The 14,238-nt window shown below is 40.7% G+C and overlaps 1 non-coding gene across 1 annotated transcript; it reads right to left on the bottom strand.

Annotated features, from left to right (window-relative positions):
• Nucleotides 1–8,891: 8,891 nt before the first annotated feature.
• LOC139004720 (small nucleolar RNA SNORA51) lies at nucleotides 8,892–9,023 on the bottom strand. Its single transcript, XR_011470555.1, has one exon. It is a non-coding gene; the product is annotated as a small nucleolar RNA SNORA51 (small nucleolar RNA).
• Nucleotides 9,024–14,238: the final 5,215 nt, after the last annotated feature.

The raw sequence follows: 14,238 nt of genomic DNA on the forward strand, positions 1-14,238 counted from the left end.
TTCCTTCTTTTTTTACTGCAGAGTAGTATTCCATTGTGTATATGTACCATAGTTTTCTAACCCATTCATCTGCTGATGGGCACTTAGGCTATTTCCAGATCTTAGCTATTGTAAATTGTGCTGCTATGAACATAAGGGTGCATGTATCCTTTCTGATTGGTGGTTCTGGTTTCTTGGGATATATTCCTAGAAGTGGAATCACTGGGTCAAATGGGAGTTCCATTTTTAGTTCTTTGAAGAAACTCCATACTGTTTTCCACAGTGGCTGTACCACTCTGCATTCCCACCAGCAGTGCACTAGTGTTCCTTTTTCTCCACATCCTCTCCAGCACTTGTCGTTTGTTGATTTGTTGATGATAACCATTCTGACAGGTGTGAGGTTGTATTTCATTTTTTTTTTATTTGCATCTTTTGGTTGATTAATGACTTTGAGCATGTTTTCATAGATCTCTTGGCCTTCTGTATGTCCTCTTTCAAAAAGTATCTATTTATGTCCTTTACCTATTTTTTGATTGAATTGTTTATCTTCCTTTTGTTAAGTTGTATGAGTTCCCTGTAAATTTTGGAGATTAAACCCTTATCTGAGATAACATTGGCAAATATGTTCTCCCATGCAGTGGGCTTTCTTATTGTTTTATTGATGGTTTCTTTTGCTGTGCAGAAACTTTTAATTTTGATGTAGTCTCATTTGTTTATTTTCTCCTTAGTTTCCATTGCCCTAGGAGCTGTATCAGTAAAGATATTGCTACAATGACATATGACTGATATTTTGCTGCCTATGGATTCTTCTAAGATTTTTATGGTTTCCCATCTTGCATTTAAGCCCTTTAACCATTTTGAGTTTATTTTTGTGTATGATGTAAATTGTTGGTCTAGTTTCATTTTTTTGCATGTGTCTGACCAATTTTCCCAGCACCATTTATTGAAGAGACTGTGTTGACTCGATTGTATGCTCTAGCCTCCTTTGTCAAATATTAATTGAGCATAATGGCTTAGGTCTATTTCTGGGTTCTCTGTTCTATTCCATTGGTCTATATGTCCATTTTTGTGCCAGTACCAGGCAGTTTTGAGAACCAAGGCTTTATAATTACTTGTTGATAAAATACAATAAATAATTGCTAAACATTACTTATTATCTAGATAATCCCTTATCTATACAACTTAACCTTTGTTTTCTTTTTTAACCCAAAAAAATCTTAAAAATTTTAGAAATAGTAATAAATATTCTCTCATTTTTATTACTAAAAATTTTCATCCACATTTAATTACAACAGCTCTAGGAATCAACAGATACTTAGCCATGTCATGGGTAGAAATATGTAAAAAATAATAATCCAGAGAGCAAAAAAAGGGGAGTTTTTTAATTAAAAAATTGAGACCATATGAGAAAACAGTGGCAATATTAATTATTACTTCATTTGAAGATACTTTTAAAGTTTGCTTTTTGATTAGGTAGATAAATATGCCTATCAAAATGCGTTTTTTGTTTTTTTTTTGTTTTTTGTTTTTTAATCTATAACCGAAGTCATTATATGTTTTAAACAAGATTGCAGTGAAAGTTGTTGTTCTACTCATTAGAGGAAATTTTCTGTTTGGACCATCTCAGTGTTTCTGTGAGCAGTAAGAGGATGCTTTCCTGTGAGGCTGACTGCAATTTTTTAGATACTGTGATGTCTCACATTAGACACGGCCAAGGCAGGAAAGGAGATATTCAGCATGTTCACAGTCATGCTGCTCTAAATGTATATGCTCTTGGCTTCTTGAACACACCATACATATGTGTATGTAGGCCAAGGGCATTTTACTTCAGGCAATAGCCAGCAGATTCCAAATAGTCTGCTTGCAGGGAAGAACTGGGTTCAGGGACAGTCGGTGCAGGATGCATCCCTTCCCCTTTGTGGTCCGAAGGACACATGCACACACTATTTCCCTTTCTTAAGGAAGGGAAATAGGATGATTTTTAAAAAATTTTTAAATTAAACTGAATGTTTTACATGTAAATAAGTGAATGACCAGATATTTTAATTACCCTAGGGCCCCTAGGCAATAGTAGTGTCTTATTTCACTACTGAAAGTTTATTATTTTATGACTATGTATATGAACAAATATAAAACATTGATTAGAAAACCAACAACATATACTGACTCAAAGTAAAACCTTGAACAGCGCTGATTTGACTAGAGTCACCACTTTTGCATTAGTGCCCCTCGGCTGTTCCTAGAAAACCTGTAGAAGGTGTGTTCTTCTTTCGGGTGTTCTTCACCATTGTTCTGAGTACATGCGGGACTGCAAATCTGTACTATTCAAAATGTGTCCCTTTCCTTGTATCACTTTTAAAGGCTTTATTTTCCTGTATGTACTGCTATAAAATAATAGATTATTACTTTTACTTCCTGGCACTGCTAAATGTAAAGAAACCCAGCAAGGGGATGTCAAAGTCATCTTTAATTTCTCCCATTCCCGTGGCCCCAGATCCTTTGTCCAGTTTTACAGCCTACCGATGAGTTGTCTCAGATATCTATCAATCATGTTTTACTGTTGTTTTCCATCCCTATTGTAACTGCACTCATTCAGGCCACATTGCTCTCACATGGATGACTGTGTTTATTTCCTAACCAGTGACTCTGCCGCAATCTCTCCTATGCTTAGATGCCAGAGCTCTCACTCCAAACCACTGGTTTGGTGCTCGGGTACATTATTCTCTGTGTAAAAACCTTTCCTATTACTTAGCAAATTAAAAATACTCACAATTAAGGCAGATAAAAATGTTCCTTTCTCCTCATGAGCTACCATTTATCTGATGAGAGTTTTATAAAAATAAGAGTCAGACATCTTTGAAATGTACGAAATATTATTTTTGTCCCAGGGAAGTTAAGGAACACTAGTTGATAGAAAAGGTGATATTTGATCTTGGCCTTAAGGAATGAGTAGAAATTCAGCAGGTGAGATTGGAAAATCAGGAGAGCAGAAGAATATTCCAAACATGGAGAAATCATATGAGCAAAGGCACAATTATTTCAACGCATAGTATCTGTTTGGGAAATCATATTCACACTGGTATACATAAAGCAACATTTTCCAAAATATTTTTCAAGAAATATCATCAGCCTGAACCGGTTTGGCTCAGTGGATAGAGCATCGGCCTTTGGACTGAAGGGTCCCAGGTTCGATTCCAGGCAAGGGCATGTACCTTGGTTGCGGGCACATTCCCAGTAGGGAGTGTGCAGGAGGCAGCTGAATCGATGTTTCTAACTCTCTATCCCTCGTCCTCTCTCTTCCTCTCTGTAAAAAATCAATACAATATATTTAAAAAAAAACATTTAAGAAATATATTCAGTCCTGAAAGAGATCTCATGAGAAAATATGTGAGGCTTGTGAAATCTTTGGCTAACTTAGTCTGTGTAATTCAGTATCTTATGTTTATTTGTTTATTTGTTTCAACTAATAGTGAGTTAACATATTAAAGGCTCTGAGAGAGCATATTAAAGACAGCTTTTAATATTGCTTTGAATTAATGTTATATAAAAACTGCTTTGGGAAATTTGATGGAACACAAATGATTTCTGAGGCTTTTTCACAAAAACAACTACATAAGTGTCATGAAATAACAAAGATAACTGTTACACAGCCTAAACAGTTGATAAGAGCACGTACTTTGTGGGGCCTGATTTAGAATGTTCTATGTTAAGGATTTAATTTTATACTTATTCTTATTTTAATTTTTTTACAGAAAATTTGGCAACATGAATTGCAAACTATGACATATTTTTCAGCCCAGAAGGAGATGAGATTGGGGAAAGGGACAGTCAGATGTATGAGGCACTGGCCACTATAAGAAACATTAATAGACATTAATATATTATTAATGTATTATTAACAGATATCAATAAAATTTACTGCTGGTAAATATTAAATTTAAATTAAAAAATATTTACCAGTATGTATTATAAATAGCAGAGAATAGTTCATGAACTATATTGTTTCAATTTTTCAGTTGGGTATCATTGAAATCAGAGGGTTCAGAATTAAGCAATTGTATATGCCATCCTACATTCACACTGGTTGAGGACCTATTTAGAATTTATCCCCTTTCCCCACATAGTTACTATCAAATAATTCCCATCTTCCATATACAGATATTACTCAGGATATTCTATGTTCTAATGCAACTTATTTAACATATTTAATGGTTTCTTAGCTGAGTAATCATAATATCTACCCCTGTGGATTTCGCTGTGGATTTAATAATATATAGAAAGTGCTTGGCATGGCCTTGGGGATAGAATCACTCAATACATATACATTATGGTGCTGATCACAGTCATGATGTTGATGTTTTTGTAAATTCTTGTCCAGTGAAGAGGATTTGTAAATATTTATATTCCTAATTGTTTGACTTGTGATAAATAAAGTTTTCATATGAAAATTATACTTGGTCCAGTTAAAACTATTGTAATCTGTGCAATTATATTTATCAACTATGTGAGAAAGTTTTTAGACATAATTATCTTACTTATAAATCTTATTTAGTAACATTAGTTGGTACTGTTTAAATTATCTTGGTTATAGCTATGAAGTATGTCTTGAGTTAAAGTCCTTGCCTTATGGATAATTTTCCAGGATTTGTGTGATATATGCCACTCAGAGGTGGGTAGAGAAAAAGGAAGACGAAAACGAAGCAGAAGAGGAGAAAAAGACCATGCAAAAAGCTTTTACTTCATAAGCAACATAGGCTGGTTTTCTTACCTTTTCTCTAATTCAGTTACTTCAGTTCTTGTTGATTTATAATGATGTTAGTCAGGGGATGAGAAGAAAAACCCCTTAGGTTTGGAATATATTTCCTGACTTTGAATATCCTTCTTACAATGGTTTTCTAGCACAACACACCCAATTATTTGGAAAACCCGTCAATTATTCATTTATTTTGAAAAAAAAATGACATTACAAGTCACTCCTAAGGCACAGTGAAGCAAACCTAAAGAAATAATGATGGAGGCAGGGGAACCCATCATTCCTGGCAAAGAAAGAAAATTTGCATGAAAGCTACACAGATTTTAATAAATATTAGCTATGTAAGCAATATTTTTGGACAATGGGAATTGCTTAATTCTGGGAAGATGAACATGAACTCAGTGTTTAGTTTCTGGTTAATAAGACTACCTACATAATGGGCTCAGGGTCATCGCTGTCCATCACATTACAAGTCTCCTAGGTGCATGGGCATTCTATCCTTTGGTTTCATTCCCCAGTCTTTTTATCATGATTAAATAATTTAAGAATAGTATACCATACCTAGGCTGTTCCTGCAAGAATTCCTCCTGCCTCAGAAGGGGAATTAACACTTTCACTGTATTTTGAAAGTAAAGAGAGTAAAAATCTTGAGATATGGATGGCATACCTTGTTTGTTAAGGGCAGAAGTAGGAAGGAATAGCCCTGGCTGGTTTGTCTCAGTGGTTAGAGCATTGAACCATGAACTAGGAGGCGGTAGTTTGATTTCCAGTCAGGGCACATGCCCTGGTTGCAGGCTCGATCGCTAGTAGGGGGCGTGCAGGAAGCAGCCAATCAATAAATCTCTCTCATCATTAATGTATCTATCTCTCTCTCCCTTTCCCTTCTGCTCTCTAAAATCAATTAAAATATATTTTAAAAGTAGGGGAGAATAAAGATAATTCAAAAAGATAAAAATTAATAGGAGAAACTTTAATTGAAATTATATATATATATATATATATATATATATATATATATATATATATGATGAATAGGAGAACTTCTTGGCATTCTGGACATGGTTCAGTCATCCCTCCCTAGAGCCAGAGTTATTCTGTTCCTGCTAGAAATTTGGTTAAGTTGAATCCATAACTGTCTCCTTTAAATCTTAGTTTAACTTTCCACATAAAACACCTTGAGTAATAGAATTGTTAAAATTAAGAAAAGAAACCTCAACTGAAATGGGAGTCAGAAAGGCCTATAGAGGGATCTCTCACTCTCTATCCCTCCTAGGTCAATTGCCACAAGTAGGAAACCATCAATTACCAAAAGGAAAATGCCATCAATTCAAAGTCAGTTAAATCAGATAAAAACCCAACAGGAAGAGATGTACCTTGCACTCCCAAATAGGAAGTATAACTACTTTAATACTCAATAGAAGGAAGGAAGATATTCCTCTTCCCCAACAAAAAGCCCAGCAGACGGAAATGCCATGGATCTGCCAGTGAGAAGCCATTGCTACCTGACCTCTTACTTTCCCCCAATAAACTTTCACTTATTTTTGCTGATAACTTCCTTATCACCCTTCCTTTTTTTAAGCTTTATGTCCTGTATAGATGAGATGCTGCCATTAATCATTTAATAAAGCCAATTAAACTTTCAAATTCACTTAGTTAAATTTTATTTTATCAACAGAATTCTGGTAAAATGAATAGCAATTTTATGCTAAATGCTGATACTTCCAGAGCTGGATTTTTGTTATCTTATTTTTTTTCAGTTTATAATTGTGCCTTAATATCTTTATTTACTATAATTTAAATATATTTAGGAAAACAATTTATACTGCTTATTGAAAGAGTCAGTTGGCATCTGATTCATCTATAGTGTTAAATTTTTATCTCTTTTAATTTATTTTTTATTATATCAGGGTTTTTATTGCTAATATTAAATATATTGCTTAAATTACAATAATATTTTTATTGGAAAACAGTTAAAATATACTGTATAGTTTTATGAAATGGTACTATACAGTATTTTCTCTTCTTGAATGTAGTATTATACATATTCAAATAAATACTGAACATAATATTTCTCCAACAAGGAGTACTTTAGCTCTGAAATAGTACATGTGATTCTCCAGTTACCATGATAACTAGTCTTTATTTTACAAAAGCACAGATGTACAAAGCAAGAAAAAATAGACAAGAAAATGGCAATTTTTCCAGAAATGGCACATTTTATTTAATCCAAACATTGAATCTCTTTTCTTTGCAACTGAAAACTTTAAAATTATTACAAATAAAGCATAAAAATAGATTTAAACTTTAGATTTTGTAATACATTTTCAATTAAAATCTAGTCAGTGTGTATGAGGTACTAAAGGACCTTGGGCTATATCAGAATGTGCCTAGTTATCTGATTAGTCATTCATTCTGTGCATTATCAGGTTTCTTTGTAGGCATTGAGGAGATTTATAAAATGTTTCTCAAGCCCATTGTGTTTATAGAGAATTGCCATTCTGAAATAAAAGTGAAGGTATAGTTTGGTTTTCACTATATTGCCTAAAATTTTGTCTTTTTAATTATCTTTAATAAAGTGCCACCGATATGCTCTACTCATCAAGGAGCATTGTACTTTTCTCTCACCCTTGGGGACTCTCCAGCTCCTTCAAAATGACAATCTTACCTAATAATAGACAAACATACAAATTGACCATACTTTTGCTATGCCTTAAGCCATGCCCAACAGCCAATCAGAGCGACTATATGCAAATTAACCCAACCAAGATGGCGGCTGGCAACCACAGAGCTGGAGCGAGCAGGAGGCTTGCTTGCTCCAGTGATGGAGGAAGCCAGCTTGCCACTGGCTCTGAACTCCACTCAAAAGCAACAAAGTTTGAATTATAAAAGGTAAATAAACCCAGATACCTGCTTTCAGAAGGCCGTGGCCATGGAGCTGGAGCGAGCAGGAGGCTTGCTTGCCCCTGTGATGGAAGAAGCCAAGCTTCCTGGTGGCTGCTGCCTCCTCTCAAGGCAACAAAGTTTCAATTATAGAAGGTAAATAAACCCCAGATACCTGCTTCCAGTTGCCATGGCCACCGAGCTGGAGCGAATTAAAAAAGAAAAAAAAAGAAAGGCTGGGAGCTTCATTGCCAGGGGGCTTGGTCAGTCTGAAAACAGCCATCAGCCCCTCACCCAGGCGGGCCAGGCACCCCAGTGGGGACCCCCACCCCGAAGGAGGTATGGGAAGCCTGAAAACTGCCCTCAGCCACTCACCCAGGCTGGCCCGGTACCCCACTGGGGACCTCCACCCTGAAGAAGGTTTGGACAGCTTGGAAACAGCCATCAGCCCCTCACCCAGGCTGGCCAGGCACCCAAGCGGGACCCCCACCCTGATCCAGGACACCATTCAGGGCAAACCAGCCGGTCCCCACCCGTGCACCAGGCCTCTATCCTATATAGTAAAAGGGTAATATGCAAACTGACACTAACAGCAGAAAGAATGGGAATGACTGGTCACTGTGACACACACTGACCACCAGGAGGCAGACGTTCAATACAGGAGCTTCCCTCTGGTGGCCAGTGCGCTCCCACATGGGAGGAGCTCTGCTCAGCCACAAGCCAGGCTGATGGCTGCCAGTACAGCGGTGGTGGTGGGAGCTTCTCCCGCCTCCTCAGCAGTGGTGTCCCAGACTGCAAGAGTGCACAAATTTTTGTGCACCAGGCCTCTAGTATTAAATATAAAATACTAAAATATATTAAGTGTAGAAATATTATAATCAAATTTTGAGGTCATTTCTAAAGAAGCACTGTTTTTTGTTTGAAAAGCCAGACCTCAGCTTTGACTTGACTTTTCTTCAGAAATATACAGGGTGTCCCCCCAAAATTATGCACACTTCAGCAGCTGATAGATGACTTGATGTTTCTTTCTTTTCAGGTTTAACACATTGGAATTATTATATTTATTCAAAATGAGTATACATTTTTTAGGGACACCCTATATATTTTTATTGTTATAAAAATTTTTTAAATCCAGGTTAAAAAATTATTTAACTGTGTCTAATTTTTACCATTGTAATTGATCAGTTATTAATAATAGGAAGATAGCAAAGGGAATGCCAGACATTATAAGTATGGTCATCTGGGCAGCTTCATCAGAAAGCTGCAACTTTTTTTTTTTCAATGTCTCCCCATTCACAATACAGACCAGGCAAAGAGCCTGAGCTGAGGTGTATATGGGGTAAGTTTACTCTGCCTCCTATTTCTGTACAGTCAGTGAAAGAACACATCCTGTGGTTAGCACCAGGAGCTCGAAACCTGCAACTTTTCACTCCCCAGGGAACCACTGGCCCATTCCCTGTAGTTACTGAGGGAAGAGGTCCAACAAAGTGGCAGATGGGCACATGTACAGTGAAGTTGGGGTGATGTAGGGAAGTTGCTCATCTGTTAGTCTAGCCCGGGAACAAAGATAACTGGTTAGAGCGGGTGGAACCACTGCAGGTGCCGGAAATCTTGGAGGGTTAAAACCCACAAAAGAATTTTTTCTCTCTTTCTTGATCCTCTTGTTTCGCTGTTTCCTTTCACTCCTGTGCACTAGCCTGCCATGTGGCCCCAAAGGCTGCATGGTCCACAGCTGGGAACACAAGCTAAGCCAACCTGATGCTGGACTGGAGTGTACAAACATGCAGTGGAAACGCTGGACACTGGCTTTAGTCCTAGCTCTGCTAGGAAGTCCACGTAGGATTTTTCCATTGGTTGTACAGAGGGAGATGGGACCTTGGAAATTCAAGGGTTTACTTCCACAGAAATAAGACTTCCAGCATATTTCATCCTCCTGTGAGAGCCTCTGGAAATTTTTATTCCAGCTGCTCCCCAAGAAACCCACTTCCACTAGCAACAGGTGGGGATACAGAGAGGACACCACTGATAACATAGTCTCTTAGTTGCACAACTGTATACGAAACATTCTTGACCAAATACAATTTTGATCTATCCTCAACCATTATTTGATATCTGTTTCTTAACTACCTGGAAATTTAAAGAGTCCTCAACGTGCTAAATAGAAAAACTCCTCACAGGGCTCTTTCAATTGACCCTAGGGCAGTGGTCGGCAAACTGCGGCCCCTTGAGTTTGACTCTTCCACAAAATAACACGTGCGGGCGTGCATGTACAGTGCAATTGAAACTTCGTGGCCACACTCAAGGGACCAAAGAGCCGCATGTGGCTCGTGAGCCACGGTTTGCCAACCACGGCCCTAGGGCAAAAGTAGTTGAAAGGCATTTTTCTAAAAATCTGTCCAATTACTGCAAAGGACTATTTTGTTCTCCCAAGAAATACCTACTTTGTACGTGGAATTCCATGCCTCAGAGCAAGTCTGTGAAACAGTAGTAGAATCCATTATTATTTCTTTTTTCAGTTTGGACCTTTAATTTTTCTCATCCTTAAATTTCACCTGTTGCCCCTTCTTCCAGAGAAGCCAGTGCCCAATACTCTGTGCTGAGGTCCCCTGAGTACTTGGGAATATAGTACTTTGAAATGTTTAATTTGAGAGTGTGATTTCAAAATGAATAAAGTAAGCAGCGAATGTCTTCTTGCCTGAAATTAAACAGTCTGTAATAAAAATCAAAGGATTAGTATATGTGCTCTCTATAGCTTTAAGAGGAAAAAGAGGAAAAATCGCTGTGAGAAATAGAACCTGAACTACAAAATGAGTCACCGTAGCACTTCAGCGTGTTAATTCTGTCTCTCCTGCATTTCCTTTTAAAAAATCTGCCTCTCCACCTGCTAAGGGCATAAAATTATCAACATTCTTAGACCTTTGTTACTCAAAAGGTGATTCAATCATAAACATCAACTTCACCTGGAAGCTTTTTAGAAATGCATAATCTTAGGCCCTACTCCAATGTGCTCACTCTGAATCTGCATTTTAGCAAAACCCTTGGGAGATTGTTATACACATTTAATTATGCCCTAGAAACTATGTAACTATTTATCACTTGTCACCCTTTTCTGCCTAAATCCTCTGATAATCACAAATAAGATATCTAACAGCTCAAATATTAACCTCAATGTGTTTATGCACATTAGCCAGTGTGGATTGGAATGAAAGATGTGAGCAAACACACACAACTATCATGTGGCACATACTGCTCAATGCTTTCATGTGCATTTTCTTATCTAATTTTAGATCAATCTTTGGTAGGCACTCTGACCCTATAGGAGTGGAAAACCTTTCCCTTCTTTTCTTCTAAATCCTTTGGCTGGTCTAATAATTAAATTGACAAAAAACAGATTAACAAGTGAAAAATGAATTTAATTTCATACCTATGTGAACCCCATAAAAATTTGTAAGACTCAAAGACAGACAGTTGAGGCATATCTGTATATATATAAAAACCTACGTAACTTAACGACTAAATGACCAAACGACCGGTCAACTGGTCACTATGACATGCACTGACCACCAGGGGGCAGACACTTAATGCAGGAGCTTCCCCCTGGTGGTCAGTGTGCTCCCACAGAGGGTGCACTGCTCAGCTGACTGACCTATCCTGGCAGCCCACCAGCCCAGTAGCAGCCACTCACTCCCTCAGTAGTCCTGCAGGTTCAATCTCTGGAGAATGGGCCAGGCACCAACATACCAGCATCACTGGCATGATCCTGACAGTGCTGCTGGCCTCCTGGAAGTCAAGGCCAGTTTCCCACCCTAGAAGATCCGCAAGGAAGAAATGACATAAAAGCAGCTGCCAGGTGGCTCCCGATAACCAGTGTGAACATCAGCGGGATGGATCCGGACCCTGGGCCAGCAATGGCATCTCACCGCCTGCCCGGAGGGCCGATCATGCCCCACCCTCCCTACACCCCTTGGGATGGGTACCAGATGCAGGGCTCATGGCTGGCAAGTGCATGCTTCTCCCAATTTGGACTGACAGGGCACAAGCCCGCAGCAGCAGGACAGGGATATGCAGGAGTAGCAGGCAGTGTTGGACTGCCAGTTTTGGCCCGATCCACACATACCACCCAGAGGGATCCCACCTATGCAAGAATTCATGCACTGGGCCTCTAGTCCTATCTAATAAAGAGGGAATATGCTAACTGACCCTCACACCATCACAAAGATGGTGGTGCCCACAGCCAATAAGGAGGGAATATGCTACTTGACTGTCCTGCCCTCAAAGATGGTGGCACCCACAGCCAATAAGGAGGGAATATGCTAATTTACTGCCCCGCCCTCAAAGATGGCAGTACCCACAGCCACAAGATGGTGGTGCCCAGTCCCCTCAGCCTTACTAGGGTGGCAGACATGCAGCAAGGCCAGGCCCACTCCCAGACCACTCTGCACGCCTGCCTCCAGAGTCCCCAGTCCCCTCAGCACCCCACCTGCCCAGAGCCGGCCCAGGGACAGGTAACCAGGGCCATGCTGAGGCTTGCACTGTCAGCAGTAGCAGCAGCAGAGGTGTGATGGGGGCATTGACCCCTGAATGCCGGGTCGCCTCCCACCCTTGAAGGCTCCCAGACTGTGAGAGTGGGCAGGTCGGGCTGAGAAATCCCCCTCCAGTGCATGAATTTTCATGCACCAGGCCTCCAGTCTACACTAATAATAGACAAATATGTAAATTGACCATACCTCCATGATGCCCCACAGCCAATCAGGCGGGAATATGCAAATTAGCGGGACAAAGATGGCAGCGGCCACAGAGCCAGCTAGAGTGGGCAGGAGGCTTGGGTCACCCCCAGCGACCTAAGCTTCCTGCCGACCCTGACCCTGGCTGGCCGCTAAAGGAGGGGCACGTGGGCAGTGGCCACGAAACTGGCCTGAGCGCACGAAGTGGTCATGTGGGCTGGCCACTGAGGGAGGGGCCTGCAAACTGCCCTCAGCCCCTCACCCAGGCTGACCACACCCCCATGGGGTGAGGGTCCCCACTGAGGGGCATGGCCAGCCTACCAACAGCAATCAGCCCCTCACCCAGTCTGGCCAGGCACCCCAGGGGGACTCCCACCCCATGGGGGCATGGCTGGTCTGCAAACTGCCCCAGCCCCTCACCCAGGATGGCACTGTCCCCAGTGGAGATCCCCACCCCAATGGGGGCATGGCCAGCCTGCAAACCACAATAGGCCCCTAGCCCAGGCTGCCCTGCTCCCTAAGGGAACCTTCACCCTGATCTGAGACACCCTTCAGGGCAAACCAGCCAGCCCCCACCCATGCACCAGGCCTCTATCTATACTAATAAAAGGGAAATATGCTAATTATACTGGGAGACCTTCCAGACATTCTTCTGGACAAAGCCATGGTGGCAGGGTCGAAGTAGAGGCCATTAGGGGCCAAGAGAGGAGGGCAGTTGTGGGTGAACAGGCCAGTATGAGATGGCAGTTGTGGGTGATCAGGCTGGTGGGGGAGCCCGTTGGGGGTGATCAGGTTGGCAGGGGGGCAGTTGGGGGTGAGCAGGCCAGCAGGGGGACCAGTTGGGGGCAAGTAGGCCATCAGTGGGGGTCAGTTGAGGGCAATCAGGCTGGTGGGGGGCAGGTGGGGACAAGCAGGCCAGCAGGGGGTGCAGTTGGGGAAGAGCAGTCCAGCAGGCAGAGTGGTTAGGGGCAATCAGGCAGGCAGGCAGGTGAGCGGTTAAGAGCCAGCAGACCCTGATTGTGAGAGGGATGTCCGACTGCTGGTTTAGGCCCGATTGGGCCTAAACCAGCAGTCGGACATCCCCCAAGGGGTCCCAGATTGGAGAGGGTGTAGGCCAGGCTGAGGGACACCCTCCTCCCAGCCCCCGTGCACAAATTTCATGCACCGGGCCACTAGTCTATATATAATCATCGTAAGCTAAGGAGAAGGGATTAAGGGTTTGGGGCTTCAAACAGTAGGAAGACAATTCACAGGAAGAGAAGATGAGCAAGGTTTTGATAAACTGATAAACAGATGTTTGCTCTGCCATGCAGATACGTTTTTCTAATATAAAAGGTTATCTCTGGTAATAGCTCTCTTCATGGTATAAGCCCCCTATCTAATTTATTTCTGGCAGTTAAGGGAGGGGTAAAGTATGCTGGGTCTTAATTGCCTTCAGCTCACTACATTATGCACGCCAAAATGGCACATTTTAGAGCATCATATTCTGCTTCACCTCAACCCACACTGTTGTTGTTATTATTACTACTATTATTTTTTTTCCTTTTTATTGAATTTACTGCGGTGAGACTAGTTAAAAAGATTATACAGGTTTCAGGTGCACAGTTCCACAACACATAATCTGTACACTGTACTGTGTGTTCACCTATTATTATTATTTTGGAGTAACATTCTGCTTCCCTTCAACCCACACTGTTGTTGTCAGTGTTGTTAATATTTAAATTTATATAACAAAAGAGGCTCAAAGGTAAATTGAGATTGGCTTTCCTAATATTGTACAATTATAGATTTCAATTTTACTGTTTCATACTATTTCCAGAGTAATTTTTCTCATATGTATATCTAATCTTACCAGTTACCTGCTGAAACTCTGTACTAGATTCCCATATCATTTAGAAGAAA

The sequence above is a fragment of the Myotis yumanensis genome, unplaced genomic scaffold (assembly GCF_028538775.1).
Source record: "Myotis yumanensis isolate MYYU_CA2020_CCGP unplaced genomic scaffold, mMyoYum1.0.hap1 SCAF_2, whole genome shotgun sequence".
NCBI classification, from domain to species: domain Eukaryota; kingdom Metazoa; phylum Chordata; class Mammalia; order Chiroptera; family Vespertilionidae; genus Myotis; species Myotis yumanensis.